Source organism: Xenopus laevis, chromosome 4L, assembly GCF_017654675.1.
Source record: "Xenopus laevis strain J_2021 chromosome 4L, Xenopus_laevis_v10.1, whole genome shotgun sequence".
NCBI classification, from domain to species: Eukaryota; Metazoa; Chordata; class Amphibia; order Anura; family Pipidae; genus Xenopus; species Xenopus laevis.
Window position 1 is genome coordinate 78,010,192 of NC_054377.1, and position 13,182 is coordinate 78,023,373.

Below are 13,182 nucleotides of genomic sequence, written 5' to 3' on the forward strand. Positions count from 1 at the left end.
CATACCTGAATACATCTATACGAATTTTGAGATTTTGGGTAGTGACGAGTGAATTTGTCTCGTTTTGCGTCGTCGAAAAATTTGCGAAACGCATTGAAGTCAACGGGCATCATAATTATTTTGATGCACGTCAATTCCGATGGCGGCGACAATATTTATGTGCACACCTATTTTGTCCAAATGTTTTAAAGTAAATAATTTTGAAATTTTATGCGACTATTCAGCTGCGCAGTCAAATTTTTTTGACGGTGGGTATTTTTCACCAACGAATTTTCGCAGCAGTTTCGTGAATTTATTCGCCGGTGGCGAAACACGGACATTTGCCATATATTGTATATGTCATTGAGTGTAAAGATACTGCTCACCTACATGACTAGGAAGTCTTGTTGACCTGCTCACTTTCTGCCTTCTCAATCAGCAGGACCCTTTTGCTCCTAATAGTAGCTAATTGGTGCCAATGTCATAACCCCCACCAGGCAAATTATTTTTCCATGGTAAGAATTTAGAAAAGATGTGATATGGTTGCATTCATGAAGATGAGCACTCTTCTTAAAATATAGTATTACTAAAATACCAAAAATTGCACATCTGGCCAAGAAAATATGGATGTAATTTAATGTAGCCTTTAACAAGGTCATCAGGTTACCTTTCTTCCTCTGATATCAAAAACATTTCATGTAGTTTAAGTCTCTTCTTATTGTTAAGTAAGTTCTTTAATAATCAGTCAGATGTAGACTTGATTATATTGGGTAACTGATCTGCAAGTCATGCTACACTTATTCCAGCCTTAGCAGCCTGGCTTCTAATTCATTTAAGATGATGTCATCAGAATGAAACCATTTTTCTAAAATCATATTCGTCCCAGGTCCTATGCTAATTCCAAGCTGCATTTAGCCTGAACGTAAATAACTCTCTCTTTAGCTGGCACTATAGAAAATGGTCACTGCCTGATGCTTTTCCGTTGTTTTTCTTTTTATGGATTTAGAGCTCTGATTGTATTAAATGAGCTAATTTATATCTCGGTTCTTTTCCCTGGAGAATCCAAGTGGCAAGTACTTTTTTCTGACTATACTCAGAATACACATTCAATTGTTGTTATGCGGCAACTCTTAAATTTAGAAAAAATAGGTTTATGTTTTGGTAAAAAAAATGATCTGACAGTTACAGACTAGAAAAATGATTTCTAATGGCACATGGAGTATTCTGACCTCCATTACAAGAATTATTTACGTACAATAATATTCTGTCGTGTTGATATTAAGATCCCTTACAGTTTTGCAGTTCTCAGAGGAGGTAAGAATTAACTTCATCTTCAGGGGTTTTCTCAAGCCAATTCCTTGACAATATTCATGAGTTAATTAAAACTGGGCAGGAATGAAACCGATGCATAACAAAGATACTTCGACTAATTGGCTTTACTGTTTTCAGCAGCCTGTACAAGCCTGAAACTGCCAACCTTTGCTCATTAGAAAAAAAAAGAAATGAACATTTTCTGCTTTGTTAGATTTAAACTCTGTCTACCCCTGTGCTTTCCAGTGGTGGGGAGCTAAAGCTGGTGTGCCGAGCCTAACAAAAGACTCTTTTGCTAGATGGCAAGTGTTGGCATGAACATACACCATGTCACATTGATGCCTTGGATGTGATCCAGCACTGAATTCTCTCATTCTCTGCAAAGTCAAGTCAGGAATACTAAATCAGGCATTTGGCTTCTAATTGGCTACTGCTAGCGGCCACTTCATAAGTATCATCAAGCCTAGCAAACTTTGCTGAAATAGCTACATTGTATAGAAAAAGGAGAAAATTTAAATTAAAGAATATTAACCTTCATAAGTAAATCGAAATAGCCAATAAGTACACACTGATATTCAAAAGCTAATCTAATGTCGCCGTATCCTGTATTATTTTATTATCTTCTTTCAATTATATGGATGGAATGAGAGGTAGGAGCTTATCAATAAATGAAAGGTATGGGCTTTGTGGTACTCCGTTAAGAATACCTTGTATCTTCCAGAAATAGTGATTTATTTAACATAAAACTATTTTAGAAATGTCAGTTGGTTTAACAACCAAGTTAATGAGGGTCTTCTGTAATAGTTGTTTCTTAAATGGTTTGTAATTAATTGTAAAGTGCTGCATACCTTGCTGGCGCTATATAAATAAATAATAATATGCCATGACACACATCACACATATCTGTCAAAACCAAATGCTTTAGTCTGACTCTATAATGGTTTCAGGCAAAATGGATTAATGAATGTGTTATTTATGAAAGGGATATTTAAAGGAGCACAGCTAATTACTTTTTATCTTGACTGTTTTATAAAATGTCCCCATTTGGTTCCTTTAAAACATATATAATTGCACTATTATGACTGCAATGATAGGTGGAATTACTGTGTAACCTACTTCACATTACTTATGAAGACAGATTGTACAGATTGTACAGAAACTGCAGAAAGTCCTGGCTTTTCAAGGCTACATAAGAGCAAAAGAAATTGGTGCATGTACATTACATAATATGCTTTCTATTTTTGCCAGTTGTTGCCTTGGCTTCAGATGTTATAATAAAATATATATAACAACAAAGACTAGCAACACCAAGATATATTGTGAATCAAAGTTGGAAGAATAGCCGACGTGACATTTTGGTTCCTCAAGGCAACCATATATATATATATATATATATATATATATATATATATATATATATATATATATATATATATATATATATATATATATATATATATATATATATATATATATATATATATATATATACTTCTCTGCAGCAGTGTGTAAGGGCCCCTTGTGTGTACCAGAGAGCATTTCAATATTTCGGAGCCTGTTTACTAAAATTCTGATTTCCTTTTTTTCACAAATCGTATTTTTTCTCTAAAAATTCAAGTTTTTTGAAAAAAATTCTGACTTTTTTTTCAGCCATTCAGATTACAGGTTTTAGAGATATTAGTATTTTTTCTGCTCTTTTTTCCATTCGTACTTTTACTTTTTATATTCGGATCTATTAATAACTTTCATGGCATTAGTGATTCCAGAGAAATACAGTTTAATTGTGGTTTCAAAAAGCTCTAATAGCACTAAAATTTGACCTTTAATAAATGGCCTTCCCTGCCTGCATATGATCATGGGCAGATCTACACTCCCAGCAGAAGTATAGGCATGGCGTGAGTGGTAACTGATTGTCACAACCCCACATAATGCATGAAAGCACCTTGTAAACATATAGTTCTCCTTTAATACATCTCTTAACTTGTGTTCACAGTGAGGTAGATAGATGTCTGCTATTAGTGGCAGTTTTTTCCTGTTCTTGACTAGTGACATTCTCTGTGGTTCCATGGTTACTATAACTTTACATCTATGACCCTGTTCCCCGTACGGCTTCATACTAGCCTCCCCTCTACAGATCCTAAAATACTGAAGGATGTCCAGTACAAAATCTCTCACTCATATGGAACAAATGCAGCATTTGTAAGTGAAAAATCCAACATGGAACTTAGTGTAAAGTTTTTTTTATAAATAAACAAAATTGTGATTTAAAATTGGGTTTGTTTTGAATATATAGGTAAAGGAAGTCTTAAGGTGGCCATAGAAATAGCAATGTTGCCAAACGAGCGGATCTCTCCCCGATATAACCACATTGAAGTGGCGATATCGGGCGGATCCAATCGATCGCATCATAATGGATCCGATATGGGCACTCGGATCGCGGGACCGCATAGACATATTGATGCAGCCGCAATCTGACGGGATTTTTTAACCTGCCCGATCGAGATCTGCCCGACTTTCGACAGATATTAATCAGGGAAGCCGTTGGATGGCCCCACACACGGGCCAATAAGCTGCCGACTCAGTCTGTAGGCAGCTTTTATCAGCCTGTGTATGGGGGCCTTTACATTCTTGTTGGTTCTGAAACAGTTACAGTTTCTTACATATGCTTCTATTTCTGGTTTACTCAACATATTCAGTTTTATACAATTTCCTATTTAGAACGGTGTTTGAGTTGATTCTATGCCAAGCTTTCTCATCTCAGTCTTTCAGCTATAATTGCACCGTCCAGAGTGGACAGGAATTGGGAACAAGTAAGCATGAGGGGCTTAAGGTGCTAGAGAGCCCTGCACTTACCTATGCAAGCACAAACCTCAATTCTTAAAGTATAGTATAACTAAATTCCTAAATTGTTTTAAAAAACTTAATAAAACATTTTATGACCATATAATTGCAAAGGGTAGCAGTCTCTAACTTGTTCCATACATCCTTCCTAGTGACACCTCATTCAAATATGCATTGTCCTACTCTGCTTCCAGAAGAAGCAAATTCTGCAGCTGTGCAAATCATAGTCTAAAGGTAAAAGGTGCTATTATATTATTATATTATAATATCTGTTGTCTTTTATGGCTGCTCAGTGCTGCACTACTTTGTTTACCCTGTACCCTGTACAATTACAGCTTTCACCCCGTAGCTGAGCAAAGCGGAAGCTGTACATCAGTGCAGTTTTAACGAGGAGCATAAAGAAGCAAATCCGATTCTCTCAGCCTGAAAAAAAAAAATTCTGCAGCACTAGCCAGTAACCTGGTAGTTTAAACTTCCCAACCTTCTTTAAATGCCATTGACTTTTTTTGCAGTCAATGTCAGTCTTTCATAATACATGCATGAGGCTAATTTTATTATTCTGCTTGGGTTACTACATTCAGACAGACCTCTAATGAGAGGCTTAAGCATACATACTGTCAAACAACCTTCTATAGTTCTGTAGTTCTGAGACATTATCTCATTGCAGCATTCCTGATACTTGCAAAAGAACATTCATCAGTTGTGTCCTTTTGTATCCTGAATCAACCTTGCAACAATAACAGGCATTCATTTAGTCCTGAAGATAGAACGAAAAAGTGTTCATGAAACCACTACCTGTTCAAAGGAAACTCCTGGATGTTTTTATGTTCTTCAGTTATCTCTCATGTTGTCATGGACCTAATTCCCTTTAGGCAGAGAGCACATGGAGCATTGACTCCATTTCTCTCTGCCTGCATTTTTTGAGAGAATCGGATGTGCTTCTTTATGCTCCTCATTAAAAATGCACTGATATACAGCTTCCGCTTTGCTCAGCTAAGGGGCGAAAGCTGTACTTGTCAGTGCAGTTGTAGTGAGGAGCATAAGGTACTGGATACACTTCTCTCACCCCCACAAAAACAAAATCACAGGTGCAGAGCAGCTCTCAGCCTAATCAGGGGGCAAATTTACTAAAGGGCGAAGTGACTAACGCTGGCGAAAATTCACCAGTGTGACATCATTTTGTAACTTCGCCAATTTACTAATGGTTCGCCGGCGTAACTTCACTAGCGAAGGAGATAGACGCTAGCGGTACTTTGCTCCCATAGGCAAGGCGAATTTGCACTCTGGCGAAATGGAAGTAACTACGCAAATTCACTAAGATGCGGATTTTACTGAACGTTACCTCTTGTGCCAGACTTGCCTTCTCCACCTCAGACCAGGCGAAGTGCAATAGAGTAGATAGGACTTCCTCAAAAAATAGTTAAAAATTTTTCTAAGTCCCAAAAAACGCTAGCATCTTTTCCTTTTTTCAGGGTGATAGGCTGCAAAAGAGCGTACTTTTTTGGGGGGGTAACCGGCTTCCCCCCTACATTTCATTTCATGTGTAGGGTAATATAACAACTTTATTTTATCAAGGTTTCCCGGGCTTGTGTAGTGTAATGTATTTGCTGCAACATATACGTCCATTGAACTTTAACTTCCCGCCATATACAAATTAGGCAACACTAACGCAACTTCGATTCGCTTTGCGCAGTAACGCTTGTGCAATTTCAACAGTATTTGGTTCCCTGGATGCAACTTTGGATTTTAGTGAATTAGCGTTGTCCTGACGAATCTACGTCTGGCCAAGTGTTGCGATGTGAGAGAAGCCATCACTGGCGAATTTTCGGAGATTAGTGAATTTGCCTGCAGGTCTTTGTTTTCATTTTCCAACTTTTCTCATTGGTTGAAAACTATTTGCTGTTCTGTCTGTTCAGAATTTAACTAAACCCTAAAAATTAATGCGATAAGCAATGCCATATTTTAGTATCTCTATAGTAGTATTGATTGGAGCTCCCTATCTTGGTATTTGTTAGGAGTGTCAGTAACTCGCACATCCTCGGCGTGATCTGAGCAGCTGTTAAGCAGTTAAATTTAGCGGTCATGGGAAATCATCAAGCAGCAAATGAGGTTTGTCTGTCATATAAGATGATGTTTCATAATCTTTACTTATTGTGATGGTAATTGCACTAGCTTCAGCTGTGCCATGTAATAAGAATAAGAATTATTCACCAAACAGTACATTGTGAGTTGGTCAGAGACACACACTGCTATTTTGGGAGATTAGTCGTCCAGCAACAAACTGCTTCTTCTTTGGGCAACTAATCTCCCCGAACTGCCTCCCTGCCGGCTAAAATCGAAATTGTTGGCGAGATGGCACTCGGAAAGCTTCGTTTTCCAAAGTCGTCCGAAGTTGCCTAACAAGGAAACTACGGGCGACTTCGGAAAGTCAAAGCGATCCGAGTGCCATCCCACTGTCGATTTACATTCTAGCCGACGGGAAGGCAGTTCGGGGAGATTAGTTGCCCGAAGAAGAAGTGAAATAGCAGCTTGTGTCTCTGCCCTAAACGTAGGTAAGTGACAGCAGCACAGAGTATGTGCAGTGAATCAGCAGAAAAGAAAATGGGGAACTACTGGGACATATTTGGAGGCTCAGATCTTCCCTGCTAAAGGGTTGTGGTTTCTTTGGATTAGGACAGAACCCCAAAACATAATCTACAATATTATTTCTTATTCGGTACTGATCATTTTTGGACATCAAAGTTCACCAAAAAAGTGAGGAAAACCTTTTGCAAGGACAGATGTCTGCTTATTCATGGCTACAGAGAAAAGCAAAAAGAAAAGGCCCATATGTTTTGCATTGGTTTTCCATTTTGCATTCACAGTTTTGTTTTCTAGCAAATTTGATATAGCCTTTTCCTGCTTTCGTGGCCCCAAATTAAGAAGGAAAGTTTAGAATCTCAGACTCTAACAGGAGTGGCAGGATATTGATATTGTTTTTGAAATGGTAATAAATGGTCAAATCTGGGTGAAGCTGGGCATTCACCAGCCAATATTTTAGATGTTAGGTAAATATGACAAGGGTGGATTCAAATGCACTGTGACATGAAAAAGATATTTTATTACATTTGGGAAGTTTAATTTTGAGATCTGAAAACAATACAACATTTTGGGCCCTATTCATAAAGCACAGCAGTAGGAAAATTGCTTAAAATTTGCAGTTGTTTTTCAATTTGTAAAACTTGCTGACATTTTTATTATGTACAGGGAGGCCATTAGAGCAACAAAAGCAATTAGTCAAGCAAAAATAATATATATGTTAGAGAAGTAAAACTGGATGAATGTTTTTATATATATATATATATATATATATATATATATATATATATATATATATATATATATATATATATATATATATTGAACACAGCATCTTACAAGCTAGAACATTTAAATGGATATAGTGAAGTCATGGGGGAATGAAGTGAAATTTGAAAAATCAGCATAATGCAAATAATTTATCCTTTGTGCGAACAATTTTTAATTTGAGCAAATTTACTATAGCTTTTGTCTATTTAGCCACCCATCTACCACATTAAAAAATATGACACATTTTATCATTCACATCAGTGCTCAGTTTATATAATAAAGTTTTTTAGTTGACTTAAGGTTGCAGGATAGATAGTTTGATTTTATTTTTGTAGGCCAAGACTTACAAAATATAGAGTATATTTCTGCCAGCTGTTTTTTTAAGAGATTCTCTTTTGATGCTTCAGGGTCATTGACTAATGGTTTTGCAATTCAATTACATTCGTTTGTATGTCTGGACAAAAGATCGAATCTGTTAACGCCTCTCATTGGTTACTGGATGAGGTACTCCCAGAAATAGCAGAAGTTGAACTTCCTCCTACATCCACCATGACTTTCTGGTATTTTTTTTTTGGTCATGTGGTGTATAGTCAAGTTGGACTACATGACTTAGGGTCACAGGGCTCATTTAAATTAAGTTTTGAGTACATATGTAACTGTTGGTGTGCAAACGGGTGCAAAATTCCTCTCTTACGGCTAATACTCGTAGTGCATGTATGCAGGTTAAAAGTCTAGCACAGCTCACACAAGACCAAAGAGTAAATGACCCTGCAGTTTGCCATTGGGTCAGCTAGGCAAATAATATCAACACGGGTACATGTAGTAGCAAGAACACTGATATGGAACATAACATTATAGTAAATGCCATAAAACCTTAAGCGTTAAGGTTCGGGTCAAGGTCGAGATGGTTTCATCCAAGGCCAATTCTCAAAACAGGTTAAATGGTATTGTGGTAAGTGTTGTATAGACATAGCAGAAATAAGAAGAGACTAATGGGAATTGTCCTTGGTTGGGGCCCAGTGGGAGTCCTGTTGTACTATGTTAAGTTGGTGTTATGTTGGTGATTTACAGAATATATAGAAGATAACTATACAGTGTAGGTGTAGGTTGTATGTTTTTCAATATAAATATATTATTTTTTCAGTATTTTTTGGATCCTTTAATATCTTGCACAATATTTGCAGTTGCCCTGGTAAGATCATAACAATTTGCTGCTCTTTTCGTGATTAGATCCTGGATCAGTGCATAACCTTATCTATCCATGCAAGGGGAATTACACCTATAAAAGAGATTGGTGCTGAAAAGAGAGAATCTATTCCACTGCCACACTGCCCAACTCAGCAAAAGCTGGCACAGAGAGCAATTAATGCAGCTTCTAATTAGGGAAACCTTTAGCAGAGAGAATTAACATCTCTCTTGACGGCATACATCCCAACTTGAGATTGTTGTAGGAGACCAGAGGGAAAGGAAAGGAAAATTTAGTGTCCCCAATAGCAGCTGATCAGGCTGCACAACACAATTCCAAGAAGGCTGAATGTAAATCGTAACAATTTATACGAAAGGATGACAGTAGCCTTATTATTCATATAGATATAAGAAAACATATATATATATATATATATATATATATATATATATATATATATATATATATATATATTTATTTAGTAATGCTACAAAATCTTCTTTCATGTATGAGTCATGTCCACTTTGTCCAGGTTAAAAATGGATGCATATACTGCAGCTACGCCTTCCATCGAGAACCATACAATTAAAAGTTCAGGCCATTCTTTGACCCATACAGCACAACAGAAGCCCGAATATTGCTTTGGCTACCGAGAGAAAGAGGGGTTGAATTAAACCTGCCAATAGATAATTTAAACTATTATCATTTTCATCCTCAGCCTATTACTCCAAGCCTGGTTGGGACAACATGAATTTTAGTTCCCATTAATATAACTGTTGACATGTTGTTTTCTGATACATGCCTTTTAATTATATGAAAATAGATTTGAGCAGGGCCCTTCTTCCACACATTGCATTATTTTATCTGTCTGTATAATGATTCATGCAGTTCACACTGGTCTGGACGATATGTTTGAGCATCCCAACATCTATTGATAATAAAAGTATCTGCCTATAAAGAACAAAGTAATAAAATAGGTAACTGGATACTTGATATGTCTTTCATGTTCAGTGCATAATGTAATAAATATCTTTACTTTTTTATCTTAGTGGAAAATTAGATGTTCCGGTACAGGCGGCACTATTATAGTCTCATGTAGAATAACACAATGCACATACCGAGATTCTAGGAAACCAGAGATTAACGTAAGAGACCTTTATTTTTAGCCATGCTGTAATAAGAAGAAACATATCTCTGGCTGTCTGGTTGCACCCTTGGGATAGAAAAATATCTGTCAGAAAATAATAAAGGGTTTTATATATATATATATATATATATATATATATATATATATATATATATATATATATATATATATATATATATATATATATATATATATAAGTTTTACCTTACTCCCCACAAAATGATTCCAAAACTCTCAGGTCTGTTTCTAGATGACAGGAATGTAAATAAAACTAAACTGTTAAAATAAGGAAAGTAAAGACCAAAAGTATGTGCCACTCTGAAAACAAACAGGACTATCTCTTATAACAATCTTATGATAGACATACTGTAGATTTCATTTGTAGAGAGAAAATCCACATACTCCAAAGTGGCATTCTGGAAAAACAATTTAAGTCCAAAGGGTACAAAGCTGCTATACTGTATTTATGAAACCGATTAAAGATTTTATGAATCTGTTGATTCATTTTTCAGCTGTTTCAACTGTTCAAGCAACATCAAGCAACAAAGTCATACATTACATTAAAAGATCAATTCAACTTTATCATATTATTGATTTTAAAATGTAATCACTGCTGACTTTTCTCAGAAATATGCCTTATCATGTTGTCAAGGTCTTTATGATAAAGTCCTAACAAACTTCCTGTGATAGACAGGGTTGTTGGCTTGCGTGATTCATTTAACTTCAGCAATATGAAAAATATAAAACCTATGGGGGCAAATTTACTTACCTTTGAAGTTGCGCCAGCGTTGAACTCGCCACACTTCGACAGGGCTGCGCAAATTCACGAAGATCCGAAGTTGCGCACAAGTTACCGATCGTTTGCGAAGTTGCGCTAGCGATGTTACAATCAGCGGTTCGAAGTTACGCTAGCAATCGGAAATTTGCATACAGTGCGAAATAGAAGTTTGAATGGACGTGTATGCTGCAGCAAATGAATAACACTACATAAGCCCACTAGCCCAGGGAAACTTAATAAAATTAGATAGAGGTGTTCTAATGCCCTACACATGCCCACAGTATAGTTTAGGTGCCATATGTTAAGAAAAGTAGGGGAGAAGGAGGGTACCCTAAAAAAAAAAAAAAATTTGATCTTTTTCAGCCTATCACCCTATAATAAGTAAAATACGACAGCTTTTTTGGGACTCCTATCTACTCTATTGCACTTCGCCTGGTCTGACCTGGCGAAGTAAAACTCTAGTGAAAGAGGTAACGTTCAGAAAAAAAAAACCTTAGTAAATTTGCATAGGTTCGCCCGTTCGACAGAGTGCAACTTCGTCTGGCGTTAGGCTGCGAAGTTGCTCTAGTTTATCTACTTCGCTAGTGAATTTTCACTAGGGACTCTTTTAGTAAATTGGCGAAGTGGCAAAATGACGTAACGCTGGCGAATTTTTGCTAGCGTTAGCCACTTCGCCGGTTAGTGAATTTGCCCCATAGACTTAAACTTGTTCAACTATATGGTTGCTGGAATGGCCTGAGAGAAAGAAGGGGCAAGCAGATTGCAAAATTGCTATAAGAAGTATTTAATTTATATTCCCTGTGGCTATTGAGCAGTTTTCCCTCAATACTGTACATTCGGGTATGCAGACAAGTTATGGCACTAACACAAACCAAAACATTTTGGAGCACACAGAAAATGTTATATCCACATTCTTAATTCAGTATATGGACACGGACAAACCCACCACAGAACTTTGAAACCTATATCCAGGGCTGTTTGATACAGAGCAACAGAGGCACCAGAGAGCCCGTGTCTAGGGTGGCAGCTATAGGGGAGGTGTATATATATATTTTTTTTTAAAAATTAAACATCTCCCAGTCGCCTCCAGAGACTTGCTGGGTAAATCTGGCGATGGGGTGAGGGGTCACCAGGGGTGCAGTTAGGTCTAGGGTGCCACTTAACATAAATACAGTGCTGCCTGCGGCAATGGAGGTAAACCCCCCCCAGGTTCACACCACGTCATTCATTTGCTTTTATACATTTTATACATAAACAAACGAAATTCCACAGATTGGGAAAAAACCCATTATAGTGTGAGTATTGTCAAAAGGACCATTATAATAGTACTTTAAGCTCACACAGAGTGATCCAACCCTCTCTCACCTCAGTCCTTTGCAAAGTTATGGATTCAAGGACTTGATGTCCCTCGGGCAGGTTTTAAAATCCTGTTGAGCTAGAGACTGCATCACTCCATTTAAGTGCATGAACAGGTCAGGGCCATATTTTCTATACAGGCACGTCTTTGGAGGATATATATAGAAAATAGGACCCTGAATAGTGTTGCAACCTTTTTTTCTGGCCTTACCAGCCGATGATATAAGGAACGGGGGTGGGGCAGAGAGGGGGTTAGTGTTGAGCCGTTTCATGGGCAGAGTCATGAAGTTTTGACGTTGTGATACTGGCCATGAAGAGACTGAAGCACTTCAGATTTAATGAGTAGGCAGGGTTTGGGGAAGTGGAAAGAAGAGTTTGGGCAGATCAGAGGCAGAACAACTAGGGATTAGAAATTTACTGGCAATGTATTAAAACACTCGGCCTTCGGCCTTGTGCTATTATATGGCCATGGAACTCTTCTGTAACTTATAATATCCTTATATTTTACAAGAGGGGGTACTTTATTCACTATATTATATAGCTTTAAGTTATTTACACTTGAAAATCTGCCTGCTTTTCTGTCCAACAATGGTAATGAACATTGTCCATACAGAACTGGGTTTAGTAATCTGGGGGAAGCAGACCCTGCGGCTGCAGGGGGCCCAGTAGGAATAGGGGCCCCATGAGGCCCTAATTCATATAGAATTCCAATAAATATTAATAAAACTGCTCAACCTCTAGACGTTTTGGGGGCCTTAAAAATGATTTGCTGTGGGCCCAGTCATATCTAGTTAAGCCATTGTGTTAGATGTACAAGCGGCAGACATCCAGTGTGACCCGTAGAAATATTATAGACAATACACACAATAGAACCACCTGGGCAGGAAGCTAAAAGTACAAGGGACAGTTGCTTTGATAGAACCTGCTGCTACACACACACACACCGTGAGGTAAAGGAATATCGGTTCAGCCTTAGATACGTGAGCTGCAACATTCATTTGTGTTACTGACAAAAATGAGCATTCGTTTTCCATTAAAATCTGTCTAGATGAAAGGCATAAGTAAAAAAAAAAGAACTTTATTCGAAGATGAAATGGTTAGAGTTGCACTTCAATGTATTTATATTTATTCACGTCCCAGGGAAACATGCAAGGGGCAGTGAATGTGCTACACAGGCCGAGATTTCGCCCCACTCAGCCAGCAGGGGAGGCGCGGGGAAGAGCAGCGGTGTCACGT